Genomic DNA, 15451 nt, shown 5'->3' with positions numbered 1-15451 from the left:
TTTCTTATGGCCTTGTTCACAATCCCTATAAGTCAATTCCCCTTGTGATCCTGAATGCTTCATTTATCGATGGTTGATGTAACACTTTTTGATGGCCAACGAACGAGAACGAGAAGCGCATGGAAGCAAACGATACAGGTCTTAGGCCTGAATATTGCTGACGTTAATAATTTGTGAAAAAAAAACAAATAATGTTGGAAGCAATTAGAGAGGTGATATGGAAATTATTCATAACTTTGAACCGACAAGTTTTTTTGTCTAAGTCCAAGGCCGATAACTTCGACACAAGTCAATGGCAGCATATCTCCTCCGCACTGCGTCCTGACAGGTATTCGTGCAATTAATCAACAACGGTAAATACAAATAGTCCAATACTTCATCTAAAATGCAAAAAAAACATATGTAAACACTTTATCTACATCATAAAATGAAAACGGTTCATCACTTCATCTGTAATTATAACACGTTCAGTCCAACAGTTCATCCACATAGGCTATAAATACGCCACGGGCATACAGCATGTCTACACTGTTAGATATATTCACTTATGTCTTCATTTACAATGTAACATGTACATATTATGAGTTAATCAAAATGTTAGGTACCAATATTACCCCCCTTTAATTTAAATGTTCCATTCCATATGCCCATAACTGTATCTATAGAGTTAGATACAAACTCTTCAAAACTGCAGTCGGACTAGTCCAAGCGGTAGGTATGTTTGGGTGTGAGTGTGAGCGCGTGTTGTATACGTTTGGTGTATGACGGGAAACCACCCACACATTGCGAGGGCCCGCTGTGTTTACCGGCCACCTACAAGTCATTATTCCTGTTAGTTATGATGATGTATAAAAAAAAAGCATTGCTATTTTAGTTTACTGCCCACTGATGCAATGGCAATCATGGTTCCAATTATACCATAATGATTTATATAACATCAGGGCCATCAAACCATCATGCAAAATGTCGTAAAAATCAAATTTATAGTATATGAGGTGATGACTCTTTAATGTGCCAGTATGTTTGCAGTGAATGCCCATTTTATGTTAACAAGGTCGGGGGGAAATACCGCCATAGTATGTGAGATGACGTTTCTAAAAGATGTCACTGTTAGTGTATTTCCAGTGCATACCCATTTTATGTAGGAAAAATTGTTGTGAAACAATTTCTTAACTTCACCTCAATGACAATGTACATGTACTAGCGATCCGTATATTTAACCGGGCCGGCTAGCTCATACATTCTTAAAGACGATGGGATCCGCCGGTTCGGTGAATGAAAGCGCCAACTACAAAACAAATACACGTAGTGAGACTCCGGTAAAATCATCAGCATAATAAATCATTATTCTTATCATCACCACAATGTCCATTAGATGAGGTAATTAAACGGAGTCTTGACGTGTCTAGACCTAATCAGAGGTTATCTATAACGTTAATATTTAAACCAATTCAAGCCTAGTGGACTCTCCCATTCTTCTAAATTGGAACAATTTATTTCCAAAAATTAGGGATGTCTAGTATACTTATTTCTATATTTAGAATAATTTTCACAGAAACTCCTTAAGCAAACAGCGCAGACCATTACAGTACATGTGCACTTTTGTAGATTAAGTTCACCAGAACTTATTAACAATGTTCTTCAAAAATCCCCCCCCGAAAAAAATTAAGTTGAAAAACAAACACGATTTAATTCATTCTGATTAATCGAAAATAATTTTGAGAGCCATTAAAGATAATCACGTTGCTAGTCAATGAATCATGGTGACGATTACTAGCACATCTTTGGTATGACTTTTTTACTCGTTATTTAAGAATCCTCTATCGAAATATTGCTTTCTAGTATTCATACCATCTCCTGTTTATACCTTTTAAATCCGAGTTATAATCATTATAATATGATTAACACACATCCATTTGTAAAGATAAAACGTGCATAAAATACTAATGCTTGTAATCCCATCTTTTCACCAAAATTTTCCGTATTCAATGTTTACCTTTAAAATATAAATAATATTATAAAACGACGTATACGGTACCATATTTCATAAGAAGCAAAAATTTATTTAAGAAGAGATGGTTCAAAACATGCATGCTCCCTCACACGACTTGAAGCAGAGACAAGTGTGAGATACATTATACAACCCTTTCTCGGCGTGGATGCGGCAGATGCGGAAGTTTATCGTAGCTAAGAAAAACTGGCTTCAAACGCGTGGTATTAACCTTAGTTGTTTGCAAGTGAACAACTAAAAACAGAGCTTAGAACTAAACTAAAATAATTGATAAAACAGTCAACTAGATCAAAACAAGCATTGTTAAAAAAAGCTGAGTCGAACCAATGACATTCGATTGGACCTAAACTGAGTCGAACCCATGACACTCGATAGGACCTTAACGAAACATACGCTTATCAACTGCACCACCAGAGTCAAAATTGCGAGGTTTCTTATGTTGCGCTGTTTAGTTTTATCGGTTATTGTTATCATTATAAATTACCGACTGAGACTAGGTTAACGTTTTTATATTGGCAGACTGATATTTATTTTAAACGTTAGCAAATGATTTCGTTCATATGTCCTCGTTTTCCGTTCTTTCAATTCCAAATAATGTTGACTGATAAGCGAAAATAAACGAAGGCCAGTTAAACCGTTCATAGAATGCAATTAATTTGAAATAATAATGAATTGATTTATGTTTACAACATTTTTTCTATCTATCTACTCACTATCAGTATTCTATATCTGTTTACTGCCACAACCGCTTCTTCCGAGTATTTTATAAGCCGATATGGACACTGTCGGAGTCCGTTTCCTGGAGAAGAACCAGTACTTGATGTCTATGCGACAGAAGAGATAGGAGAACGCTCCCCGAGAAGGAATGCGAACCACGGAACTCCAGGCAATCGCTTAGGCGGACACTTCATCCACTACACCACCGCGAACTTCTTTTCAACATAACAGGGAAGGAAATAACCCGGCGTAGAACAATGAATAAATACTTTACAAATGTATCAAGTGTCAGGATTCCAATTCCAGCTCGTTTTCAATACATGTATATACCTTCAGGTGAAAAACAATCACATTTCACTAGCTGTAAACTGGCACAAACTAGATCCAATAACCACTTGGCATTGTGTACTTCATTATGCCCACTCGCTTCGTTTACACATTTTATTTTAAGATTCCGAATCATTGAGAAGTCATATAAATTACTCTTTCTATTAAAGCATTATACTCATAATCGGGTCCGCGAATAAAATAAATCACTAAACATTGAAGTCGACGACAAAGTATCATGTATACATCCGTTTTCCTATTGATCTTTACCCATCTTCAGTTAAGTGCTTAAATATTCACCATAAGGGGAAGATCACCACGATTAAAAGATTTCCGAACACCTAACAGCAGGTACCTTCCCTATCTTTAAGATCGACTGACGGGTTAACGGATACTTTTCTTTGTGTCGTCACTTTAAATATATTTCTTTAGATGTAGGCATTTAAATCTTATATACAAATTAAATTATAACATTAAAAGCACAAATTGAAAGTAATGTGATTTCTGAAAATGAATGACGACGTGTATTTCACATGTTTGTAATCAAGTTATGCATATATTTCCAATATGTCGCGCTTCACAATGAATATTGATTTCTTACTTCAAAATGTTTGATAAGAGTAGCCATCATATATTTAAATGCATTTCAGGTAGAAAATAAAACTCGGAAATCAGACTGCCCTATTTGTTGAAAGTCTCTGTTATCCTAAGTTTCCTTTATCGGGAATCAAAGTGTCTACAACGTCATGACTATCACCTATTAAAACAGGTTATATATCTTGGAATATAATACTTTCAAAATTTCAGTATATGAACAACAGTGATTACTCTACATGCTGGAATAGCAAACACTTTATTGCAATATTTTCTAAGTATTTTTATTTTGTTGAAATGAGCACTGATTATTCAGTTTATGCTGTTTTCCAATTGAAGTTTATATTATTAAAAAAATATATAATATTTTTCATTGAATTATTTCTTCACAATACAAAAGGGTGTACAATTGATCAACTCCACCATCCAGCGTGTCTCAAAACTAATATTTAGGATATACATTTAAAAAAGTAACTTATCTTTCGCGCGTGAATTTATTTTTATATGTTATCGAAGTATCGCCCATACCTAGCGTGCATTTGCACCTAGCTCCAAGTAACAGATGCAAAATAACAAGCGAAACAGTTTTTTTTTAATAATTTCCCCTTAATTTTCTTTATTTGGTATTAATTTTTATATTTTCGTTGGACAGAAGCTTGAATGAGTAAAAAATTATTGATTTATATTTTATTTTAATTTTTCACATTAAAATGTGCAATAATATTAATCATGTGTAACATATTCTTATTTGATAACCTATAAAATAACTGATTATAACATTGTCATAATAATTTCCTGTGGATTGTAACCAATCTGGTGAAGACCAAAGCGACAGAATCGTTGTTTTAGATTTATTTGATATAAAATAACAAGAGATGTTTGTAAACCATGTATGCCCCACCCTTCCTACACTAGCATGATCCTTTAGTGAACTCAATACTTTACATTTATAAAATAGAAGTGGCGCGGCAGAGGCCGACGCGTATCCCCACGCCGCATAACGAAATAAATTTGGGTACGAAATCAAATTAGGGTACGAAAACAATTTGGGTACGAAAAACAATTGGGTACGCAAAATTGTGGGTACGAAAAAAAATTGGGTTCGAAAAAAATTGTGTACGAAAAATTTTGGTTACGAAAAAAATGTGGGGGAACGGGGAAGTAGTACCCGTGGACCTCTCGATAAATTTGAAAGAGGACGGGAACCAAGCTGCCTTACTTTTATCAATGGCCTTGGGGTGGGTAATGTAGACACTGATGGTCGAGAGAGACCGTTTTGTCATAAGATGTTCAGTATTAATTTAAGTCAATTTGTGAATAAATGAAGAAGTTATGTTAAAACAAAATTTTGAGCCCCAACCCCCATGGGCCACTATCTCCTCCTACACTATTTGCACTAAAACCTTGAAACTTACACACGTGGTAGATATGAGCATATGTGCGATGGTGCACTATTTGAAATTTTGATCTGACCCCTGAGTCAAAAGTAATTATCATGTGCGTCATGTGTTGTTAGTAAAATGAGAGAGAATGTACTCATTTGACCTCATTTTACCCCATTTTACCCCATAACTTTTGACCCAGGGGTCAGATCAAAATTCCAAATAGTGCACCACCGCACATATGCTGATAGCTACCATGCGTGTAAGTTTCAAGGTTCTAGTGCTAATAGTGTAGGAGGAGATAGTGTGCAGGACAGACGGACAGACAGCGGAGATCAATACAATATCCCCACGCTTTTAAAAGCGTGGGGATAATAACCATACAAAGCAATATGCGTTTCAATAACTGGATTGTTTGACGAATCAAGTTTTTTTTTATTCATTATTATAAAAATGCCATACGTTTTATTTTTGTCATCAAACAAGTTCATAATAACATAATATACGCCATTTTCATTATTTAGAATAATACATCTTACAAACTACAATTCCTTTCAGATTTTAGTGGTTACTTGAGATAAAATGCAACGGATCATGTGGATCAACACGATAATGTTTACGTTTAATTATAGCAGGGCTCTAGATAACGGGAGAGAAGGGGTCTTTAAGTTGCAAAAATCCTATGTCGTTGTTCACTACAATCGCATTATCAAGACGATTCTTATGCGTAGCCACAAACTTAAAAATAGTAAGCAGAAAACTCTCTTTATTAGATCTTTGCTCATAGGGATCACTTCCCTTGACGCAACGGTTGCTCGAAGTGCGTTTCGCCTACTCTCACTTGTTGAATAAAAAGCAATTCGGGTAAGAAATTTAATTAAATAAAAAAACAACTGATTCTGAGAAAAAGAATGCGTGCATGAAAGGTATTAAGGAAACAGATTCCTTCTTTTTTTCAGATGTATTATTGTTTTGTCTTTTCACAGGATCTGAACCCTTAAATAAGAATATTCTGCCGTCGTATAGGTGCTTCTATTGTACAGCAATTACATACAGAACAGAGAACTATTCCGAAATTGTGGAGCATTGTATCAAGGGTCACAAGTGCTTGACTTTAAAACTATAGAGAACTATTTCTTCAAAGAGAATCAGTATTGCTGTTGTATTGTCTGCTTACTATAACAGTATTCCACAGCGAATTATGTTATATGTGGTAAATGTGTCGGGTAATCGGGAAAAGAAGTGCAATAGTCATTGAGATGATCGGTAAATTGAAGTGTCCATGAAAATTTACCATCCATAAACACGTAAATCGCGTAAATCAGAGATATAGTTTTGTGAATAACTGAAAACAACGATCATGATATGCAAATTAATAAACATCGTAGCATAAACTTTTTTCCACGACATTCATCAACAGTTCCAGTCACTATCATGGACCAGCAATTTCACAGGAACCTTCTTTTCGTCGATGATGTAATTTACAGCGTCTGGGCGACCCTGAAGCATGGTGACGTAGAAGCTCGCACAGATCCCCTGAATGGCCTGTCGGTATTCGTTCAGGCGAGACGAGTTGCTTGTCTTGCAGAAATGCGAAATATGGCACGCTGAAGTTGAATATTGAAAGCTATGAAACTATGAAATGAAAGCATTGTATTAAAGAAGCGTATATATCTCGAAACAATGTTATATTGATGAAATCGTTAAAAACAAAGAAATACATTTTCCATACACGCCTCCATTGAGATTTGAACTCACGTCTACAAAATACGGAAAAATTCATGAAATATATGTGTGTATATGTATTGCCAGGTTTGCGAGCTCCATCCGCGCATGAGGCTGCGTGTTAAGACCTGTAATGAGTAGCAGCACTCCTTTCTTTTTTGATAACTAGACTCAAGAATGTTGGGACTCATATTTGAATTACCGATCCAATTTCCAGCTATTTAGATTAGTTTTTACTGAAAGATTTCAATTTTGGTGCGGCCCTGTTTTGTGGGAGGGAAGCCAAAATTGGGAGAAACTCCATTTGCCCGGTATTGTGACCACCAACCAAACTATCATGCCTCCGGGAACGAGGATTGAACTCGGGTCGCGAATGTGAGAAGCGCTTGTACTATCCAACGGCGGTCTTAATCAATTCTTTACTATATCGTATTTATGTTAAAGATAGTGCGCATGCGTACAGAGGTACTTAATGTACATTTCATTCTTAACGACTTACTTCTTCTGATGATTTTCCGTCGCCGGGTAAGTTTCCCCGTGGAAAAAAATTGATAGTTGTACAAATAACTATATCGTAGAGCGTTTATGAAACGAGAAATGCATGTAGAGCAACATTTAATACTTCATACAATTATTTATTGAAAATTTAATACCGTGTTAACCGCTGTTATGTCCATTTAAGCTCACATCTGCAGTGGTTGTCCGCAATCAACAAAACATTGATATTAATGCATATTTATGCTGCACCTAAATGTTCGAAATAATTATTTCTATTCTATTATATTTATTAAATAATTTATACAATATGGATGCCCATAAACAATGCGTTTAGACGTTTATGAATATCGTTACGGTCAATTATCGTACCTTCCCAGCCTATTGGGTCAAGAATATCACAGTGGCCGAAGTCCTGAAGAGAACAAGCAATATGTTTAAGTTCTTGACTTCGTTTGCTTTAAATTCACATAACTTTTCTGGTACAAATGAATATAGAACTAAATTCTTTAATTAGAAAACTAGCTATGTTTCAAACTCTTTAATTAGATGTTGGTTTGATTATTCATCTTTAAAATGATGTTTTATATCCTTGTATTTTATTCATCATAATGAAGACGAACATATCTAAACCTTTATAAGTACAAAGTATGACTGCGTTGAATAACAACAAGTCAAAAATGAAACTTGAAATCGGCTGTATCTGAAACATTTAGGATGTAAACCATTTACCAGTCATATGCTGTAATATGATGTCTTTTAGTGTAACATATAAACAGCTTGCTTACCGCGACCTCCATTTTATCCTCGGGCACTTCCACAAGCTGTAGAACTTCTCAAAGCCGTACCCTTTGATATTACAGGTGGGCACACCTTCGTACGCTAGTTGGGTTGCGTACATAAGCGCAGGAATGGTGAAGTTCAAGCTCGAGGAGGCATGGGCAAGTGTGCTGAACGCTTCAAGGAAGACACTGGACTTAAAATAAAAATGACGAGTATTATATAAAATGACATGTTGTATCACATCTGTATTATGCACTGAGTATAAACATTGTACGTTTTCAATCCTTACTTCAACTAAACGTTATGGTTTGAAGCGGTTCGTCCTCTGAAAGACAGATTCAAACAGATTTGTTGTGTCTGCCAATATAGTTTTGCTAGCCTCACAAATGGATTGTAGCACCCAATGCAAAAAGCCTTGAAAAGACTTAGATATCTATACTTGTTGAAGTATTGATCTAGAGTTGTGTTTAGTTTAAGAAGGAACTTACCTGAAACGGAAATCTCCTCGATTCGATCATTCTAAGTGTGACGTCACATCCGGACGAGTGACACAGCAATCCTGTGTGGTCCCATCTCGGAACGCCAACAGTTTTGTTCGCCATGTACTTTCTTAACTGAAGGTATCAATGACACTTAATTAAATTGTTCAATTGTATCAGGGAATTCATATTACAATTGTATTGCACTTACAAAACTTACTCGCTGCTAAAAAGGGTATGCTTTTCTCAAGTCTTTCATAACATGGACACCTTTAGTGTACACAAGTATATTTCAATATGTTGATAGTAAAATTTGGAAATGTGGAATGCGAATGCTGATTGTTATATACAAATTAGCATAGCTTGAAGCTAAACACGAATGCATATAAAGCATTATAATATGTTTACTAACGCATTCAAATGTCATTCAAATATATTTTGATAGTGTACACTAATAATACTTCCAATATCCAAAATTGTAATTAATTTATAGGACTATTTACATACTGAAACATAACAACAATATTGTGAAGAAGTTTGTGTCGAGGCAAACTTTTAGCCATTTATCTTACACATTTAAGTTCACTGGAGTATTAGGCACTATTCTGCCCGAATAACCAATTGCCGACGTGTTAAATTCTTCGGTTAACATATTCATTTTCTTGAAATGAGAGATTCACTTTTTTTTATTCAACAGTTTATTCAATATACAACTCAATACTTAAACTTGCAAAATAGCGTTTTGAGGTAGAAAAATTGCATATTCGAATTCTCGAATGACTGGCTGAAGATAAACCCTTACGAAGAAATAATGTGTTTGGTTCTATTTAGATAAATTTAAAATAAACTTACAAAATCAAACTCTTTGAAGTAAATGTCTATGTCTTGCTCAAACTGGCCCGTGTTCGCAGGGAAATAGTAGTCAATACCGAACACGAACAGTCCGTGGGAGGCCAGTTTGGACAAGAATATCGAGTAGAGTTCCGTCAGTACGAGGGTGTTAAGGCCGCCCACATAATAAACAACCGCAAACTCACCCGCGCCCTGAGGGAAGAACACTGCAATGGAAGATGCATTGTTCTGTGAAAACTGGGTTTAATGAATGTGCGTAAAGTGTCGTTCCACATTAGCCATTAGTTTAAACCTATTTATTTTAGCTCGATTGCATAGAAAGTAATTCCTACTTATTTGAAAACTCTCTCGAGTCCGTTTCCTGGGCCTAGAACTAGTACTTGGTGTCTATATGGGAGATCGAAAGAACGCTCCCACAGCGGGGATCGAACCCGTGACCTCACGGTCGCTAGGCGGACACCATATCCATTACACCACGGCGACCATTAGCCATTGCAGTTCGCTGTTAATGTCTCTTCGTTAAAAGAAGTCTCCTCCTAGCGAAACTCCAGATGATTCAGGAAATGTCGTCCCTGATGAGCTTGACACTATAAACACATGCATTATGCCCAGTTTTCACAGAACGAGGCTAAATTTAAAGCAACAGCTGAGATACGAGTTTGACCTGTTTATAGTCCAGGGTGAAGTATCATGTGACTTTATGGGGTTCACATATGGATGTTTATGGATGTAAACACACCGGTAAGCGGTGCTTTTTTCAAATAACTTTTTGTAACAATTGTTCTTCTGAAGAACTGCAACTTGTGCATAAAAGACAGTTTTTGTGCGACAAATGGCAATTTGAAAAACATCAGAATTACTTTATTTAACAAGCCTGTGTTCTTGTCCAAAAATTCGATTTTTACAGTAGTCATATACACGATAATGCTGCACGCAATGTGAAATTGTGGCACCGATTTTAGACGTATTCAATGTATTCTAAAAGAATTTTACAAACATATTTCAAAAACGTTAGAGATTTGCAAATAAAGTTCTGAACGGTATGTTGTCATTCTGTCCAGCCGGCGTGTAAATCCCTGTGGACCCCGTTGATCATGCACCCTGTTGTCATCAGTGTACTTTTCTGTCAAAATCTGAGCGTTCAGGTCTCCCACCGAAAAATAAATATCTCCGAGTGTACAATGGGAGAAACAAAGATACCACTTAGTTAAAACGTAGTTATTGGCATAAAACATGAACCAGTTTTGGAATTCAAGTTTTTAAAACATTTCTAAAAGCATGATTTAGTTCATGTCCTAGAAGTTCTTAAGTATACATGTTTGTATATATTAGCCTCGCTCGCGGACGGTAGCGTTCCTAGCAGCTCAATTGGGCGTTGTCGGTTAATGTACTACTAACAAGTACCTGGTGTACTCTGGAGTATACTAAAATTTACCCCGTTTACATGCAATTCATAAATCATCAGTATAAAGCATCATCAATCAAATATTGTTGACTTCAATACACTTTATACAAATTTGCGCCGATACAGACACATTTCCTATTGTATGTTGCGTTACAAAAATTGTGTCTATGTGTCTTTTGAACCAATCTGCATATATTAATGGGGTGTTCCCAACAGTGCACATATTGTATTCATTCAGTAGGTCTCTGCTGTACAGCAGCGAATTATGTGCAATTGAGAAAAACTGAAGATAATTATGTTTATTATCCTGACTACGTGTTAAAATTTGTATTTGAGAGTTTTATCATCCGCCTGTTATCTAAACAATGTCATTAACACTAGTCTAGGCTCACGCTTCTACAAGTAAGCCAACTTGATCTGATTGCATCTCATAAGAGGCCACATTCATATGACCTTTCAATAACAAATCGTCGCCTTCATAAGCATTTAGCATGGTGATCAGTAAGGATAGCCAAACAGCCAATCTCCACGCAGAGTTGTTGTTCCATGCTCTCACATACAATCTCTGCTTTGACAAGAAAGTCCTTCCAGAAGGAATTTATGTTTTGTTTAAGTATTATTTTCTGAAAAGTAGTATTATTTTCCTTTATATTTTGCAAATAGTGTATACCTTTAGGTTCAAAATAAAAAATAATTACCTAAATTAAAAATAAAATAACAAAAGGAATATTATTGTACCATGTGGCTCGGCTATAATCATGTCATTTGTTATAACGGCAGGGATTTGATCAGGCTATGCTGGTTCCAGTCTAATCTCTGCGCGGAGGTTGCAAAACCGCTTCACATAACGCGATACTTAAAGGGGCCGTCAACCAGATTGACGAAAAAAAGAAAAGTTCTAAAATACTGCATTTTTTACAATTATTAGTTTATATTGATTAAAATATCACGACTGGTATATGACATTACTTGAAAAAAAATGTTAAGTTTAAATATTTTCAGTATATTCGGTAATAAATTTTCGCGATCTGAAATCGAAAGTACATCGCGAAAATAGGTGACATAACGATATGCACACTATATATCACGCAAGTAGATAGATCATTTTATAATAAAAAATATATACAATTCACTACACGTGCGCAATTTGCATTCCTGGGTTTACCACGTGGCGATGATGATCAATCTACTTGCGTTTTTTATAGTTAACTGATAGTTACCTGGTAGACATACTCAGTAAAATTGTACTACCGAATAAACTGAAAATATGAAAACGTTTTTCAAGTAATGTAATATACCAGTCGTGATATTTTAGTTAATATAAACTGATAATTGTAAAAAAAAACGGTATTTTAGAACATTTCTTTTTTCGTCAATCTGGTTGACGGCCCCTTTAATTGGTTGAAAATATACACTTGCAAACCACAACCTAACTTGACCTCTCAAGCGAAATCATAAGAACATGTTTGTGAACACTACCTTGGGAAACGTTAGGATGTAGTTTTAATGAAATCAAGTTACACTCAACCACGTTCGAGTATATTTAAACAAAGATGTGTGTGTGTGTGTGTGTGTGTGTTTGTGTCAGTACCAACGTTAAGTTTATAACAACATTTTTCTTACATGTATGAGCCTTGTTCTGGGAGAACTGGCCTTCATGCGTGGGCGTAAATTGTGCAGTTCGTACAGGCTAATCAGTGACGACACTTTAAGCCTAAACTGAATTTTGGTTAGAAGAGACTACCTTTATAAGAAAAATACTATAAAAGCAGAAAGGATTGTCCCTGATTATTTTGTGGGAACTGCACGGGCTAATATGATATGACACTTTACGCACATGTATTAAGTCCGGTTTTCTCACAACGAGACAGGTACCTTGAACATGTTTAGGACTTGTATCTGTTGTTACGGTGATGTCTAACTTTGCCACTTCTAATGGTCCGTCCGCGTATGGCGACCCCTCGTCTATAAATATTCCTTGCGAACCTACGATAATAGGAAATATATTAACAAAAACCCTGTCTATATACATGCCTTCCGAAAATAGGATATATACGAACATAAGCCTTGTCTATAAATATGCAATCCGTACTTCGTAGCCAAACCTAGAATATATGCGAATATCAGACCTTCGTGGAGAAACCTAGGATAACTGCAAACATAATTCCTTCGTGGTCAAATCTAGTATGTATGAAAACATAAGCCATTCATGCCAAAACCTCGGATATATGCGAACATAAACCCTTCGAGGCAAAATCTTGGATATATGCACACATAAGCCATTCGTGGCAAAACCTATGATATATGCAAACATAACCCCTTCGTGGCCAAACCTAGTATGTGTGCAAACATAAGCTATTCGTGCCAAAACCTTGGATATATACGTACATAAACCCTTCGTGGCAAAACCTAGGATATATGCGAATCTAGCCCATCGTGGTAAAACCTAGGATATATGCGAACATAACCCCTTCGTGATTAAACCTAGTATGTATGCACACAATGGTGTATGCGAACACAAGCTCTTCGTGGCCCTTGTTTTGCCCCATCATCATCATCATCATCATCACCATCACCATCACCATCATCATCATCATCATCATCATCATCATCATCATCATCATCATCATCATCATCATCATCATCATCATCATCATCATCATCATCATCATCATCATCATCATCATCATCATCATCATCATCATCATCATCATCGTCATCATCATCATCATCATCAACATCATCATCAGCATCATCATCAGCAGCAGAAGCAGCCGCTACATGATAACATAAATCAGTATCAACATTATTGATAAGTATTTTTAGTGGTAAACGAAGTGGAAGATGTTAAGTTTGTTGTATAAAAACTTGATGACAACATACTATTAGTTGATTTATGATGTATGCAATAATAAATTCATATTATTTATGGTTAAGTAGACTTATCGAATTCTACATATACCGTTACCGCGACATGCGTTAGTTAAATACAATTTCTTACCTTTGCTTAAAATAATGGCGAAGAGTATTGCAAACCCGTTCATGTTGTAATATTTACTACACTTTCATACATATGATAACAATTTTGTATCGTTTATCAACACATTCAGGCGTTAAATAATTGATATAAAGCCTTAGATAACACTTTCATATTGTACAAAATAGGTTACATTATTGTATCCGAAATAAAAGATAAATACAGATGCAGGGGATAGCGGGTATGGGGGAAAGGAAATATATTACAAGAGTCAAGAGTAAAGAAAGTTTAATATTGAGCAAGGAGAGAGAGGAAGGGGAATGACGAATTGGCCAGATACAGTTGTTGTTCGTGTTTTATTTTGTTTAATCATTACATTGACATTTGAATGTGACTCACAAGGCGGATACTGTTACCGTTTATTTTGTTATTAAGCTTTCATAAATAATACTTTATTTGTCTTTCTTCAAACAAATATAAAAAGTTAAAACAAAACAATTATTTTCTAATTAAATTCTTGTTTTCCATGTGTGTGTCTTCAATTCTGGTGTGTGCACACATATAATTTAATATACTTCAACCTGCGATTACGATATCAATAAATAAAGCATGATGGGGGGAAATTATTATCCTGTGTTTAAAAAGCCTAACCCATTTCAGTACATTTATGAGCGTAAGCGAATTTAGCATTTTGTTCTCGATCAGTATATTTCGAAAACCAATTTACATAACGTATATGAATTTACCATACACTTAACCGACGTTTGTTTTGTATAAACTGGTATGCCATTTATAATTACTTTAAGGAACCTACTTTAAACAGTCATACATTTTACGAATGTTAATGATTGTCACTTTTTAATTATAAAAATAAGTTCATTTGACATGATATCAAAATCGTCTTATTCAAAATAAATAAATACACATTCACTTTTTTTTCAAATACGCATTAGGCTTGCTACATTGAGCACATGTTATTCCACAAAAGAAATCATGGATACTGTGGCTTGTTTGCAAAAGAAAATACGATGATCGTGCGAATACTTTGTTTTAAACGCGCGTCAGATGTGCAAACACATTCTGAATGTTTGGAGATCTCAAGATTCACGCACAGAGGTCTTGCGAGTCGCGTTGAACATTAGCATGCGTGCGTCACTCTTGACGTTCCCGCGCAACAACCGCACTATGACTAAACGTACATTTTCATTAACTGGATGCGTTTGTCTTGCGAACACAAACCCGTGGAACTGCTTTGCGGTCTGCGTCAGACGAACTTGATTTGATTGTAAAAAAGGTTTAACCGAAGCTGCTTATAATAAAAAAATACGTAATTTAAAACCATGACTGGCGGTTTATGCATATCTAAGTACAATGGCGTTGTTTATAAAGCATAAGAAATTACAAGTTCAGAAAAGCTTTTCAATACAGGTCCAATGCCCATAACACAGTTTGCCCAATACGGGAACCTAGGAATACTGATATTAACCATCATGGGATCATATTGCAAATAACACTTCTGTTAAGATCGCTAATCGATGTTTGTATTTTTGTATTTTGTACATGTGTAGCCCATCTTACTTTCTAAGACACATTTCTGCGATTCTTTGCTAAATTATTTGAATGTGTATGCTACTGTAACTGCGAAGGTGCGTTCAGTATATTTGGAAATAAGTGTGTGTGACTATGACCTATTCAAACGTTTAA

The 15451-nt window shown here is 35.6% G+C and overlaps 1 pseudogene; it reads right to left on the bottom strand.

Moving 5' to 3' along the window:
- Positions 1-6321: 6321 nt before the first annotated feature.
- LOC127874404 (uncharacterized) lies at positions 6322-13886 on the bottom strand (annotated as a pseudogene).
- Positions 13887-15451: the final 1565 nt, after the last annotated feature.

The sequence above is a fragment of the Dreissena polymorpha genome, chromosome 3 (genome assembly GCF_020536995.1).
Source record: "Dreissena polymorpha isolate Duluth1 chromosome 3, UMN_Dpol_1.0, whole genome shotgun sequence".
Lineage (NCBI taxonomy): Eukaryota > Metazoa > Mollusca > Bivalvia > Myida > Dreissenidae > Dreissena > Dreissena polymorpha.
The sequence above is the reverse complement of the archived record's forward strand: the minus strand, read 5'-3'. Positions and strand labels throughout refer to the sequence as shown.